At 40.8% G+C, this 14,188-nt stretch overlaps 1 long non-coding RNA gene across 1 annotated transcript in view; it reads right to left on the minus strand.

The window, feature by feature from the left end:
• LOC129855693 (uncharacterized) overlaps positions 1-14,188 on the minus strand; it is a 27,270-nt gene continuing 13,082 nt past the window's right edge. The window contains exons 4-6 of the long non-coding RNA XR_008759548.1: positions 3,539-3,620; positions 2,265-2,361; positions 1-1,952 (exon numbers count right to left, since the gene is read on the minus strand). This is a non-coding gene — a long non-coding RNA (uncharacterized LOC129855693). The remainder of the gene's footprint in view (positions 1,953-2,264; positions 2,362-3,538; positions 3,621-14,188) is intronic.

Raw genomic sequence — 14,188 nt, forward strand, 5'->3', positions numbered from 1 at the left:
TCTGAAGGATGCAGGATAGCAAGGACCGTTGAACATGGTCAGAGGGTTTGCTAAATTACTCAAATGTGAAATTGAACCACCAGGGGGTAGGAGTGAGCTATTTTACTGTTCAATAGTACTGAGTGAGTACTGGATTTCCCTCAGCCAAGCCATTTCACAAAATAGAAACCAAGTCAGACTTATACAGTAGTGCATTCCAAATGTATTTTCATATTGTACACAAAACACCTGATATAAATGTAAGAACAACAATTGTTAAAAGCAGAACAAGATAATCGAATACAGCCATTGAAAGGTCAGTAAAAACTGACATTCACACATTCAGTTGTGCATTAAGAGACAGATATAAGAAGCATTACATAAAATAACAATACAGGGAAAACACCTCAATAATAAAGTAATAATCATTTTTTTATCAAATACTTTTTTGAGGCAGGGTATAGTAATATAAGGGAGGGGACCATTTTTTTTTAGTAAATTCTGTGTTGCATCATGCAAACACATGGAAGAATTTATGTATTCATAATATTATCAGTGTATGTCATGTTTGGGATGCAGTGAATGTATTTGTCCCAAATTGCCCCTTATTCCCTATGTAGTGCACTACTTTTGACCAAGGCCCATAGGGCTTTGGTCAAAAGTAGTGCATAATGTAGGGAATAGGGTTCCATTTGGGTTAAAATGTCAACAATACAAACAGGATATCTGATGTTAGATATTTGTGTGCCGGTATTTGTGTAGAATAGGCATATTATTACCAACATAGATATCAATTTGTTATTAAAATCACCATGAAATATATGGAATTCAATCAAATCAGCTGAACAAGAGAAGTAAAAAAGCCCGTGGACTAAAACGTGTAGATGAAATCATAAAAAATTGGAAGTATGATGTTGAGTTGTGAATGGCAACATTAGTGACAAGAGGCCGTAAGGCAACATAAACCGCATTCCCCATCCCACTGACCAACATCTCCATCTAACTCAGCGTTTCACAAAATCGGTCCTCGGGACCCCCAGTTGACCCCGACTCAACCGATTCAAATAATCAAAGAAACTCTAATCTAACTTGGAGGGATCATCTACACCACTAGTCTATTCCAGAGCATAAAATAGTTGTGCTTCATAACATCCAGGCCTTGTATTGTGTATGACTTTTATTCAGCATGTATCATTTCCATGGTGTGTAGGTTTGAATCACCTTTATAGACATAGAAACATACGGGTAGTGCATCCCATCCTGTGGCAAGTCATCCCCATTTATACCTGCTGCTAACATGTGTCCTTTGTCCTGATCCTGTCCACATTTGGATTGTGCCCACATTTTTAGACGGGTGTAGACGATTAAAAGACGCATTGCTATCTGAATGTGGAATAGGTCTAGACAGATAAGATAAGGAAAATATCAGGAAGATGGACGCATGTTACAACCAGGTATCAACAGGGCTCTAGAGAGCGCTTAGAAATGCTTCAACTTCGCTGAGTTCCAAATCGACCCATAACCCCTACCACTTAGGCACTACAGTAGATCTGAAAGGTTTCAATAGGATCCAGATCAATATGGTCATGGCTTCCCCTTTGCGTTATGATAAGCTAGGTGGAATTTCCCCCATATTTTTGGTCTATCCAATCCTCTCAGATCTATAGGAATTCCTAGGTGGTAGGGAGCTAGAGGGATGATTTGATCTGTGTCAAATTCTCCACACTTGCCTTGAAGGAGTTTCCACCGTTGATATATCCATGACTGGAAGTGTGCAACTTTGGGAGAAGGATGAAGAATTGGGACTCCGCCTTGTGTCACAGTAGATGTGTGGCCTTATTCATGACTTACGGATCTTGGGAGCTCATTGGTCAGTATGTGCCAGCGCTCCACACTCTGACCCTTGTTCTTAAGGCAGTCCATCCAATGGCGGAGGGGGTCTCCCTGTGAGTGACAGCTCAGGCACACTCCACCTGTAAACATGACAAGCAGTGTCACCATGGGAACCTTTCAGGAGTTCAAAGTCCCAATGGAATATCTGCACAAAAGTTTGGCTTCTGTGGGTATAGGGATGTGTCAAGATGAGATTTGACTCTCTCGCTCCTGCTCTCTAGCCATCTCTCTCTCGCTCCGTGTGTGTGTGTGTGTGTGTGTGTGTGTGTGTGTGTGTGTGTGTGTGTGTGTGTGTGTGTGTGTGTGTGTGTGTGTGTGTGTGTGTGTGTGTGTGTGTGTGTGTGCATATGTGTGTATGTGTGCGTGCATGTGTGCAAAGTGAAGAGTCTCACTTATGAAGTCATTGGATCGTCCCAAGTCGTAGTCCCAGACAGTGACCTCCAGAGTCTTATTGGACAGCTCTGACATGGAGATCTCATAAAATAACTCCTATAGGGTGTGAGGGAACCACAGGAGAGCCCATTCAGTAAGAGTAGGAGGAGGTTGCTACTGGACACTGATCTATGGTCAGCTTTAGTGTTTCCCCCCTAATTACTAAAGTTAGGATTTGTGAGGGGTAAACTCATCCCAGATCAGTGTCTAAGAGCAATGTCTACTTGTACCTGTGACATTACTTACAGAAGTACTGTAAACAAAATGGGGAAAAACTAAGCCATACACACACAAAAGAAAAGGGCCCCGCGTTCACAAAGCGTCTCAGAGTAGCAGTGCTAAAGCTACGAACGGACGGAATTTGATCCTAGATCATCACTCCTACTCAAGCACCTATACTCCAAGCAGCTTTATGAATACGGACACTGATGTCACTTGTTATGCAAAATGCTTTCCACTGTTGATCCAACTACTCCTTGGCCACATGACAGGGAGATGTATGGGAGGTCATTGAGAAATAGAAGACAATGTCACAACCATAGTTTTAGAAATAAGTGATCTGGAGACATACAGTACAGTATATCCCATCTATTAATTAACAACCAGATATGAGCAGGAGCACTATCATCAGATGGGCCTGTAACTGAGCCTTATATTGTTTCCACTTGGAGTTGAATTTAGGCAGTTCTAGGTTTCAGACTAGCCACATCGCTGCAATTATATCAAGGCCCCGTGATAGTGTACATTACTTTTGAGGGAATCGAAATAAAAGGCTTGGCGTTAATACTTCGCAATGCCCACGCTGTAGGATGAGCGGGGGAGAGAGGGAAGGGTGACATAAATATAGAGATGAGAGAGCCAACCGAAGGACCTTACTGGCATGCTTACTGTAAGTCTTTGTCAACACATTGATGTGTCAGTGGTAAAAGTGTTCAGGCGATTGCAAATTATTATCGATTGTTAGAATTCAATTCGGAGGAAAGGGATGTAGAGAATTTCCTATGAAAAGAAGAGAGGGTAGAAGAGGTGATGAATACTGTATACTAGAAGTGAGAGAGAGAGAGAGAGAGAGGATGACAGATGTGGAGAGTGTGGGATATTGGACTGGACATCTCATTAGCATTGACATTAAGATTGACCTTCAGAGAGAGCATTGCTAGAGCACATGCTACAACACACTGCATGCCTAGCACAGAAGGTGCCAGTCTCCCCTGGAGACCCAGCAGGGATATACCTCATTGAATTCAGGGTTACGGGTCTTTTTAATCACAGACGTCTTGCGTTTGGATTTCTTCCGTGTGTTGGGCTTCAGATATCTGAAAGAGTGAAAGATAGAGGGGGAGGGGAGAGAGGGAGGGAGGGGAGTGAGAGGTTTAGGAAGTGAGAGAGGGGAAAAAGAGGGTAGGAGGGACAGTATCATAGATTGACGCACAAACACTCAATCCCTCAAATTTATGCACGTGTGTGTGTGTGAAAGAGCCTGTGGCAGTGTGTGCGCGGGGGCAGGCGATAGTGAACTAAGCTCTTGCCTGTTCCTGTGCCATTTTGCCTAGGGAGGAATACATGCTTTGGAATATTTTTCTGAAACAGGTGACACAAGGAAAACATTTAAGAGGAACATGGATGATGGAAAAAACAGACGTGCTCTATTCCTTTCTCTTTATCACACGGATGCTCTCTTGCCACCCAGACCAGTTGAAGTGTGTGACGGTCTTCTTGGGGCCCCATTCAGTTTCAGTCTCAAATCAAATCAAACTTTATTTGTCACATGCGCCGAATACAACAAGTATAGACTTTACCGTGAAATGCTTATTTACAACCCCTTAACCAACAGTGCAGTTCAAGAAAGAGTTAAGAAAATATTTACCAAATAAACTAAAGTAAAAAAATTAAGTAACACAATAAAATAACAATAGCGAGGTTATATACAATTTGTAATTTGTACATGTGTCAATGTAAATAGTCCGGTGGCCATTTGATTCATTGTTCAGCAGTCTTATGGCTTGGGGGTAGAAGCTGTTAAGGAGCCTTTTGGTTCTAGACTTGGCACTCCGGTAACGCTTGCCGTGCGGTAGCAGAGAAAACAGTCTATGTGGTGCAGCTGTAGAACTTTGAGGATCTGGGGACCCATGCCAAATCGTTTCAGTCTCCTGAGGGGGAAAAGGTGCTGTCATTCCAACTAAACTACTGAAAGAGCTGCTTCCTGTGCTCGGCCCTCTTATGTTGAACATAATAAACGGCTCTCTATCCACCGGATGTGTACCAAACTCACTAAAAGTGGCAGTAATAAAGCCTCTCTTGAAAAAGCCAAAAAATATAAACCAGAATATGGGTATGACCCAGAAATATGACCCAGAAAATATAAAAAACTATCGGCCTATATCGAATCTTCCATTCCTCTCAAAAATTGTAGAAAAAGCTGTTGCGCAGCAACTCACTGCCTTCCTGATGACAAACAATGTATACGAAATGCTTCAGTCTGGTTTTAGACCCCATCATAGCACTGAGACTGCACTTGTGAAGGTGGTAAATTACCTTTTAATGGCGTCAGACCGAGGCTCTGCATCTGTCCTCGTGCTACTAGACCTTAGTGCTGCCTTTGATACCATCGATCAACACATTCTTTTGGAGAGATTGGAAACCCAAATTGGTCTACACGGACAAGTTCTGGCCTGGTTTAGATCTTATCTGTTGGAAAGATATCAGTTTGTCTCTGTGAATGGTTTGTCCTCTGACAAATCAACTGTACATTTCGGTGTTCCTCAAGGATCTGTTTTAGGACCACTATTGTTTTCACTATATATTTTACCTCTTGGGGATGTCATTCGAAAACATAATGTTAACTTTCACTGCTATGCGGATGACACACAGCTGTACATTTCAATGAAACATGGTGAAGCCCCAAAATTGACCTCGCTAGAAGCCTGTGTTTCAGACATAAGGAAGTGGATGGCGGAAAATGTTTTACTTTTAAACTCGGACTAACAGAGATGCTTGTTCTAGGTCCCAAGAAACAAAGAGATCTTCTGTTGAATCTGACAATTAATCTTGATGGTTGTAAAGTCGTCTCAAATAAAACTGTGAAGGACCTCGGCGTTACTCTGGACCTTGATCTCTCTTTTGACGAACATATCAAGACTGTTTCAAGGACAGCTTTTTTCCATCTACGTAACATTGCAAAAATCTGACATTTTCTGTCCAAAAATGATGCAGAAAAATTTATCCATGCTTTTGTTACTTCTAGGTTAGACTACTGCAATGCTCTACTTTCCGGCTACCTGGATAAAGCACTAAATAAACTTCAGTTAGTGCTAAATACGGCTGCTAGAATCCTGACTAGAACCCAAAAATTTGATCATATTACTCCAGTGCTAGCTGCCCCACAATGGCTTCCTGTTAAGGCAAGGGCTGATTTCAAGGTTTTACTGTTAACCTACAAAGCGTTACATGGGCTTGCTCCTACCTATCTTTCCGAGTTGGTCCTGCCGTACATACGCTACGGTCACAAGACGCAGGCCTCCTAATTGTCCCTAGAATTTCTAAGCAAACAGCTGTAGGCAGGGCTTTCTCCTATAGATCTCCATTTTTATGGAATGGTCTGCCTACCCATGTGAGAGACGCAGACTCTTTTACATTACATTTAACAGACGCTCTTATCCAGAGCGACTTACAAATTGGAAAGTTCATACATATTCATCCTGATCCCCCCGTGGGGAATGAACCCACAACCCTGGCGTTGCAAGCGCCATGCTCTACCAACTGAGCCACACGGGACTCGGTCTCAACCTTTAAGTCTTTACTGAAGACTCATCTCTTCAGTAGGTCATATGATTGAGTGTAGTCTGGCCCAGGAGTGTGAAGGTGAACGGAAAGGCTCTGGGGCAACGAACCGGCCTTGCTGTCTCTGCCTGGCCGGTTCCCCTCTTGCCACTGGGATTCTCTGCCTCTAACCCTATTACAGGGGCTGAGTCACTGGCTTACTGGTGCTCTTTCATGCCGTCCCTAGGAGGGGTGCGTCACTTGAGTGGGTTGAGTCACTGACGTGATCTTCCCATCTGGGTTGGCGCCCCCCCTTGGTTTGTGCCGTGGCGGAGATCTTTGTGGGCTATACTCGGCCTTGTCTCAGGATGGTAAGTTGTTGGTTGAAGATTTCCCTCTAGTGGTGTGGGGGCTGTGCTTTGGCAAAGTGGGTGGGGTTATATCCTTCCTGTTTGGCCCTGTCTGTGGGGTATCATCGGATGGGGCCACAGTGTCTCCTGACCCCTCCTGTCTCAGCCTCCAGTATTTATGCTGCAGTAGTTAATGTGTCGGGGGGCTAGGGTCAGTTTGTTATATCTGGTGGATTTCTCCTGTCTTATCCGGTGTCCTGTGTGAATTTAAGTATGCTCTCTCTAATTCTCTCCTTCTCTCTCTCTCGGAGGACCTGAGCCCTAGGACCATGCGTCAGGACTACCTGGCATGATGACTCCTTGCTGTCCCCAGTCCACCTGGCCTTGCTGCTGCTCCAGTTTCAACTGTTCTGCCTGCGGCTATGGAACCCTGACCTGTTCACCGGACTTGCTAAAAAAGCCAACTGACATTTACTCCTGAGATGCTGACTTGCTGCACCCTCGATAACTACTGTGATTATTATTATTTGACCATGCTGGTCATTTATGAACATTTGAACATCTTGGCCATGTTCTGTTCTAATCTCCACCCGGCACAGCCAGAAGAGGACTGGCCACCCCTCATAGCCTGGTTCCTCTCTAGGTTTCGGCCTTTCTAGGGAGTTTTTCCTAGCCACCGTGCTTCTACACTTGTATTGCTTGCTGTTTGGGGTGTTAGGCTGGGTTTCTGTACAGCACTTTGAGATATCAGCTGATGTACGAAGGGCTATATAAATAAATTTGATTTGATTTGGTCATGCCCTCTTCATGACTGTCTTGGTGTGTTTGGACCATGATAGTTTGTTGGTGATGTGGACACCAAGGAACTTGAAACTCTCAACCCGCTCCACTACATTTCCGTCGATGTTAATGTGGGCCTGTTCGGCCCACCTTTTCCTGTAGTCCACGATCATCTCCTTTGTCTTGCTCATATTGAGGGAAAGGTTGTTGTCCTGGCACCACACTGTGAGGTCTCTGACCTCCTCCCTCTAGGCTGTCTCATCGTTGTCGGTGATCAGGCCTACCATTGTTTTGTCGTCAGCAAACTTAATGATGGTGTTGGAGTCGTGTTTGGCAACGCAGTCGTGGGTGAACAGGGAGTACAGGAGGGGACTAAGTACACACCCCTGAGGGGCCACAGTGTTGAGGATCAGCGTTGCAGACGTGTTGTTGCCTACCCTTACCACCTGGAGGCGGCCCGTCAGGAAGTCCAGGACCCAGTTGCAGAGGGAGGTGTTTAGTCCCAGTGTCCTTAGCTTAGTGATGAGCTTCGTGGGCACTATGGTGTTGAACGCTGAGCTGTAGTCAATGAACACCATTCTCACATAGGTGTTCCTTTTGTCCAGGTGGGAAAGAGCAGTGTGGAGTGCGATTGAGATTGCATCATCTGTGGATCTGTTGGGGCGGTATGCAAATTGGAGTGGGTCTAAGGTATCCGGGAGGATGCTGTTGATGGGAGTCATGACCATCTCCCCTGGTGCTTCCAAATCTGATAGAACTGGATAGTGGATTGGTCTAGATTCAAGTAGTATGGTGATGCTGCCAGCTAGCCTTCCAACAGGACAATAAAAGCTTCCACTGTATTGATTTCCCGATCGACCAATGCCAAAAAGGAATGAGTTAGGAGAAGGTGAAAGGATCCTAATGGAACTAGGCCCAGGTCATCTCTCCTACCCATATTCACTCCTCTCTCTTCACTCTTTAACCTATTCCAACTCTCCTCTCCTTTCATCTGAAAACCCAGTACCCCCCCTCTTTCTCTGTCTCGTTCTCTCTCTTTCTCTCTATTTTTGATTTTCAATGCTGCCAGCCACACGGTTTGAACACTTTACTCCAACCAATCAAAGTATTTGCAGTATGAAATGACATGTTGTCCATCCAATCATAGAATTAGGATCAGAGAATGAACCTATTGAGTTGTATTGGGATTGTGCCACAGAGTGTTCTATGTGTTAAGAAGCTTGGTGACATTGTTGGATAGAGATTAAGAGTGAAAAGTGAAAGTTGAGCATTTTGGGGATATTGTTCAATTCAAATTAGTTTTTTCAAATTACAGGAGACTGAGGAGGTATATTATATTATAAATAGTTTTCTTGGTTTTAGAACTTTATTTTTGTGTCCAGTTAGTGCAATTTATTAAAATTTGCCTCGCTATCTACTGTACCAGCGCGAGGGTGCAGTTTTCTGCACCAGAATGGTAGAATAGCCAACACTGCCGAAAATGTTGTGGACTTTTTTGTTGAAGAAACCCTTTCATGCCTCATACCCTCATTCAATCACCGCTGTGATCCCTTTCCAACACAGTGTAAGTAGCCCTCTCATTCCCATTCCCCATAATATGGTAATATAAATGTCTTTATTAAATGCTTTAGGTTAAAATAATTAGTCTTTGACGATTGTTTAAACACACTTTGTCGTCTCCATCTCAAGTCCTCCATTGATACACAATGTAGTCAAAGTGTGTCAAGTATGTAAGTCAAAAGCACTGTGTGTATAATAATGACTCATTTTTGTTTTCACATGTGAAATGTCACATGTGAAGTGTTCAAAAAACATGTTTTCACATGATTTCAAGTGTAATATCACATGTGAAATCATCTGATTTCCTACATGTGAAATCATGTGGTTTTTCTCTTAGGGTCAAGCCAGGCCCTATGCTCTCCTCTACAAATAGATTCAGTGTAATCGGCCCCTGTGACATTAAGAAAACATCAATCCAACCCAGAAAGGATGCGGAGGCTAGCTGTCAGTTTAACCAGACATCTCTGTTTAGTTGAACGGCTCCAACCATTATAGAAAACAACTCCAGGACTTCCCTCCCTTCACTTGTCACCTGCTTACTTCTGAAGTTCTACACATAATAAGATTTCTGACAGGGATGTTTCTGTCTTTGCTGCTGTGCAGTAGCTGTCTTGAGGCCGTGCACCTGGAACAGATCAGCTGTTTGCTGACATTTGCTTGTCAGGATGGGAGTGGACTCTTTGAAAGTGGTTTTAGGACACAAGGTGTTAGCCAGACGGGCGCAGGCTTTTTAATTTCAGCCAAGAGATTGATTTTGCAAATGTGGGAGTTGGAGATAATGATGGCCGACATTTTAAATATTTATCAAGGGACCTAGTTGGAGGTGCTTCGGCCAAGAAGGTTGTGTATTTCAGTAGATGGTGGGTGGACTTTGAAAGAAATAGTAGATGAAACTCCACATAAAAAAATTGAATTTCCTGGTGGAGGATTCAGTATCTCTCTCTCTCTCTCTCAACAGAGCGAGCCAGCCAATGAGCACACGCTGAGTCAAAAACTGCCACAACGGCCATCAACAATAACAAACTGCCAGAGCGACCTGAGACAAGACAGAGAGACACAAGGTCACTATAACTCAACACTGACCTTGAAGGCTTAACATTAAAGTAAATGAAACGCAAGCAAGATCCTACTAATATTTTTTCTCTAATGCAATCAGTTTCTTCATCATTCCGGTCTTTGTCAGGAGATTGCGCGCAATTAGTGTGTATACAGCACAGAACTCTATTCAATGCTATCTGATTAGTTTGACATTGTTCAGCCACAGTATGACGATTTGAACGAAGGTTCACACGCGACATATAGTGCCTTCAGAAAGTATTTATACCCCTTGACTTATTCCACATTTTGTTGTGTTACAGCCTGAATTCAAAATGGATTAAATTGATTTTATTCCACACCCATGTCCACACAATACAACATTTTTTGCAAATGTATTGAAAATGAAATACAGAAATATCTATATAACATACATAAGTACTCACACCCCTGAGCCGATTACAGCTTTGAGTCGTCTTGGGTGTGTCTATATCAGCTTTGCACATTCGGATTTGGTGATTTTCTCAAGCTCTGTTAAGTTAGATGGGGAGTGGCGGTGAACAGCAATCTTCAAGTCTTTCCACCGATGGGATTGGGATTCAAGTCTGGGCTCTGGCTGGGCCACTCAAGGACTTTCCCATTCTTGTTCTGAAGCCATTCCAGCATTGTTTTTTATTTTTTATTATTTTTATTTTTATTTTTTTGGGGTGGATCAGCTTAATATTGCGGAAAGAATGTTGCTTCCAATGTAATTGTCTGCATCATTTCCAATCCCCCATATTTTTGGGGGTAAATATATATATCCATTCACATATGCATACATATACACATATATACATACATACACATACCTACATAGACATACATACTTTTTTAAAAGAGTATACCTTTATTATTATTCCCCGCAAACCCTACCACCGATCCCCCAAGTGGAGTAAACTGATAAACATTTCTGTTTTTACCTTCAATTTATACATCTTATACACATTTTACAGACACAGTCTACTTTATAATAGTTCTCTCTTGTTTGTTCTTAGTCCTTCCTCTATTTCTGTTGTCCATCCAGTTTGATTTCCACTTGTAACTGTGCTATTTCACAATAGCTCCGCACCTATACACATTTCACAGATCCCGTATGCCCTACATTGTTTATCTTGTTATTAGTCCCACCCTTCAGCTCCACTCAACCTTTCCCATCTATCTTCCAACATCATCCATTTCGGATTTTTATTTGCCATATATTTTTCAACTGTGCTGTGATGCTTCACAAAAGATTTGAATCTTCCTATTCTCATAGCTTCCACGGATTGTAAATTAAAAATAAACATTTTTGCTAAAATAACTATTATATTATTGATTGATTGACTATGGCTTTTCAAATCCCCCAGTATTGCTATCTGTAGCGTTAGTTCTACGCAAATGTTGCAATTCTTCAACCATTCCTGGACCTGTGACCAAAAACGAGCTACATGCGGACAATACCAAAATAAATGGTCTAATGACTCTGCCTCCTCACAGCAGAATCTACAGAGCTGGGAAGATTGTATCCCCCATATATATAACATTCTATTAGTTGCAAGAATTTTGTACAATAATTTAAATTGAAAAATTCGAAGTTTTGAATCCGGCGTTGTTTTGCGTATCAATTCATAAACCATGTGCCATGGAATGGGTACATCGAAAATCTCTTCCCAACTATTTTGCAATTTATATGGCACAGCTGTAAGTTTTTTGGTCCTTAAATGAAATTGGTATATGTTTTTACTTATCACACTTTTCTTTAACCATTTATGTTCTTTAATATAAGGCCGACATACAAGTTCCTTACTTTTATCCCCTTCAACCTGCCTCTTCCATTTTTGTGGTAATGCTGCAATTAATTGGTTGTAATTTTGGGTAGAGCAGACATTTCCATATGTCTGTGTTAGCTGCATGTCTGACATTACTCCACCAGTCCTATTTATGATATCATTCACAAAAATTATACCTTTTTTAAACATTTCTTCGATAAATACAGTTTTTTTATCAATTACTATATTTGAATTTAACCACAAGATTTGTTGTACTATTTGTTCCGTCCTTTCAGGTGGATTAAACTGAAATTGCAACCAACTTTCTAAGGCTTGTTTAAAAAATAAAGATATTTTGGAGATTATTTCCTTTTCAAGCAACCGAAAGTGAGCAGGTGTAATCTGAATAAAGGGAAAAAGGCCCTCCTTGAACATAGGATGAGACATTCGTACCAATCTACTAGAGAACCAGTTTGGATTTAAGTATAACTTTTGTATGACTGATGCCTTTAGTGAGAGGTCTAATGCTTTAATATTTAATAATTTCTGCCCTCCGAATTCATATTCGTTATATAAATAGGCCCTTTTAATTTTATCTGGCTTGTCGTTCCAAATAAAATTGAATATTTTTTGTTCATATAATTTTAAAAGCAGGTCACTAGGTGTAGGCAAAACCATAAGCAAATAGGTAAACTGTGATATGATTAAAGAGTTAATCAGGGTGATTTTCCCACAAATAGACAGGTATTTTCCTTTCCATGGTAGCAAGATCTTATCTATTTTTGCTAACTTTCTATAAAAATTTATTGGAGTGAGATCATTTATTTCTTTTGGGATTTGTATACCGAGTATGTCCACATCACCGTCAGACCATTTAATTGGTAAACTACATGGCAATGTAAAATGTGTATTTTTTAGTGATCCAATACGTAATATGGTACATTTATCATAATTTGGTTTTAATCCAGAGAGGATAGCAAATGTATCTAGATCCTCTAAGAGGCCGTGGAGAGATTCTAGTTGTGGTTTTAAAAGAAAACATGAATCATCAGCGTACAATGACACCTTAGGTTTTAGGCCCTGGATTTCTAATCCCTTAATATTAATGTTTGATCTAATTTTAACAGCTAACATTTCGATGGCAATAATAAATAGATATGCCGATAGTGGACAACTTTGTTTTACTCCTCTAGATAGTTTAAAACTTTCTGAGATGTAGCCATTATTTACTATTTTACACCTAGGGTTACTATACATAATTTTTACCCATTTTATAAGAGATTCCCCAAAATTGAAATATTCTAGGCATTTATATATAAACTCCAGTCGTACTTTATCAAAAGCCTTTTCAAAATCAGCTATGAAAACCAGGCCTGGTGTCCCCGATATTTCATAGTGTTCTATTGTTTCCAGTACTTGCCTTATATTATCTCCAATGTATCGTCCATGTAAAAAACCTGTCTGATTAGGATGAATAATATCTGACAAAACTTTTTTTATTCTATGCGCCAAGCATTTTGCTAGGATTTTTGCATCACAACACTGAAGTGTAAGAGGTCTCCAATTTTTTAAATGGACTGGATCTTTATATATACCACTTGGGTCCTGTTTCAGTAATAATGATATCACACCTTCTTGTTGCGTGTCTGATAATCTATAATTTATATAGGAGTGGTTAAAACAAGCTAATAATGGTCCTTTGAATATATCAACAAAAATGTTTGTATACTTCCACTGGTATGCCATCCAGTCCTGGAGTTTTCCCATCCTTAAAGGCCCCAATTGCATCAAGTAGTTCCTCCTCTGTAATTAGGCCTTCACATGAGTCTTTCTGTACAGATGTTAATTTTACATTATTATTAGGGAAAAAATCCATACAATTAGTTTCAGTTAGTGGAGATGGAGGAGCCTGAAACGAAAATATATTCTTAAAGTACTTTACTTCCTCTTTCAAAATATCATTTGGTGAATCATGCGTGACTCCATCATTTGTAACAAGTTTTAATACGTTTTTTTTTGGTAGCATTTCTATATTGAAGATTGAAAAAGAATTTGGTGCATTTTTCCCCATATTCCATCCAGTTCGCTTTATTTTTGTAATATATTACACTGGATCTTTCTTGAATAAGTTCCTCCATTTCTTTTTGTTTTTCCTCTAACTTATTCTGTGCCTCTATGGTACCGTTTTTATTGTTATCTAACTGTACTGTTAGTCCTTCAATTTCCTTTGTTAATATGGACTCTTTTGATCGAAATTGCTTTTGTTTTATAGATGAGCACTGAATTGCATGGCCTCTAAAGGCACACTTAAAAGTGTCCCATACAATATGGGGATCTGCTGTACCTATGTTATGTCTAAAAAAGTCAGTTATAAATTCTTCTGTCCTAGTTCTAAACAATTTATCATCTAGTAGGCTTTGATTAAATTTCCAATATCCTCGCCCACGTGGAAATTCTGTAAGAGTAATATATATGCCAATTATGTGATGGTCCGACCGCATTCTGTCCCCTATCAAACACTTTTTAACTTTTGGTGCCAGAGAGAATGATATAAGAAAGTAGTCAAGGCGACTAGCTTGATTAAGCCTCCTCCATGTATATCTCACTAGG

The sequence above is a fragment of the Salvelinus fontinalis genome, chromosome 5 (assembly GCF_029448725.1).
Source record: "Salvelinus fontinalis isolate EN_2023a chromosome 5, ASM2944872v1, whole genome shotgun sequence".
Classification (NCBI taxonomy): Eukaryota; Metazoa; Chordata; class Actinopteri; order Salmoniformes; family Salmonidae; genus Salvelinus; species Salvelinus fontinalis.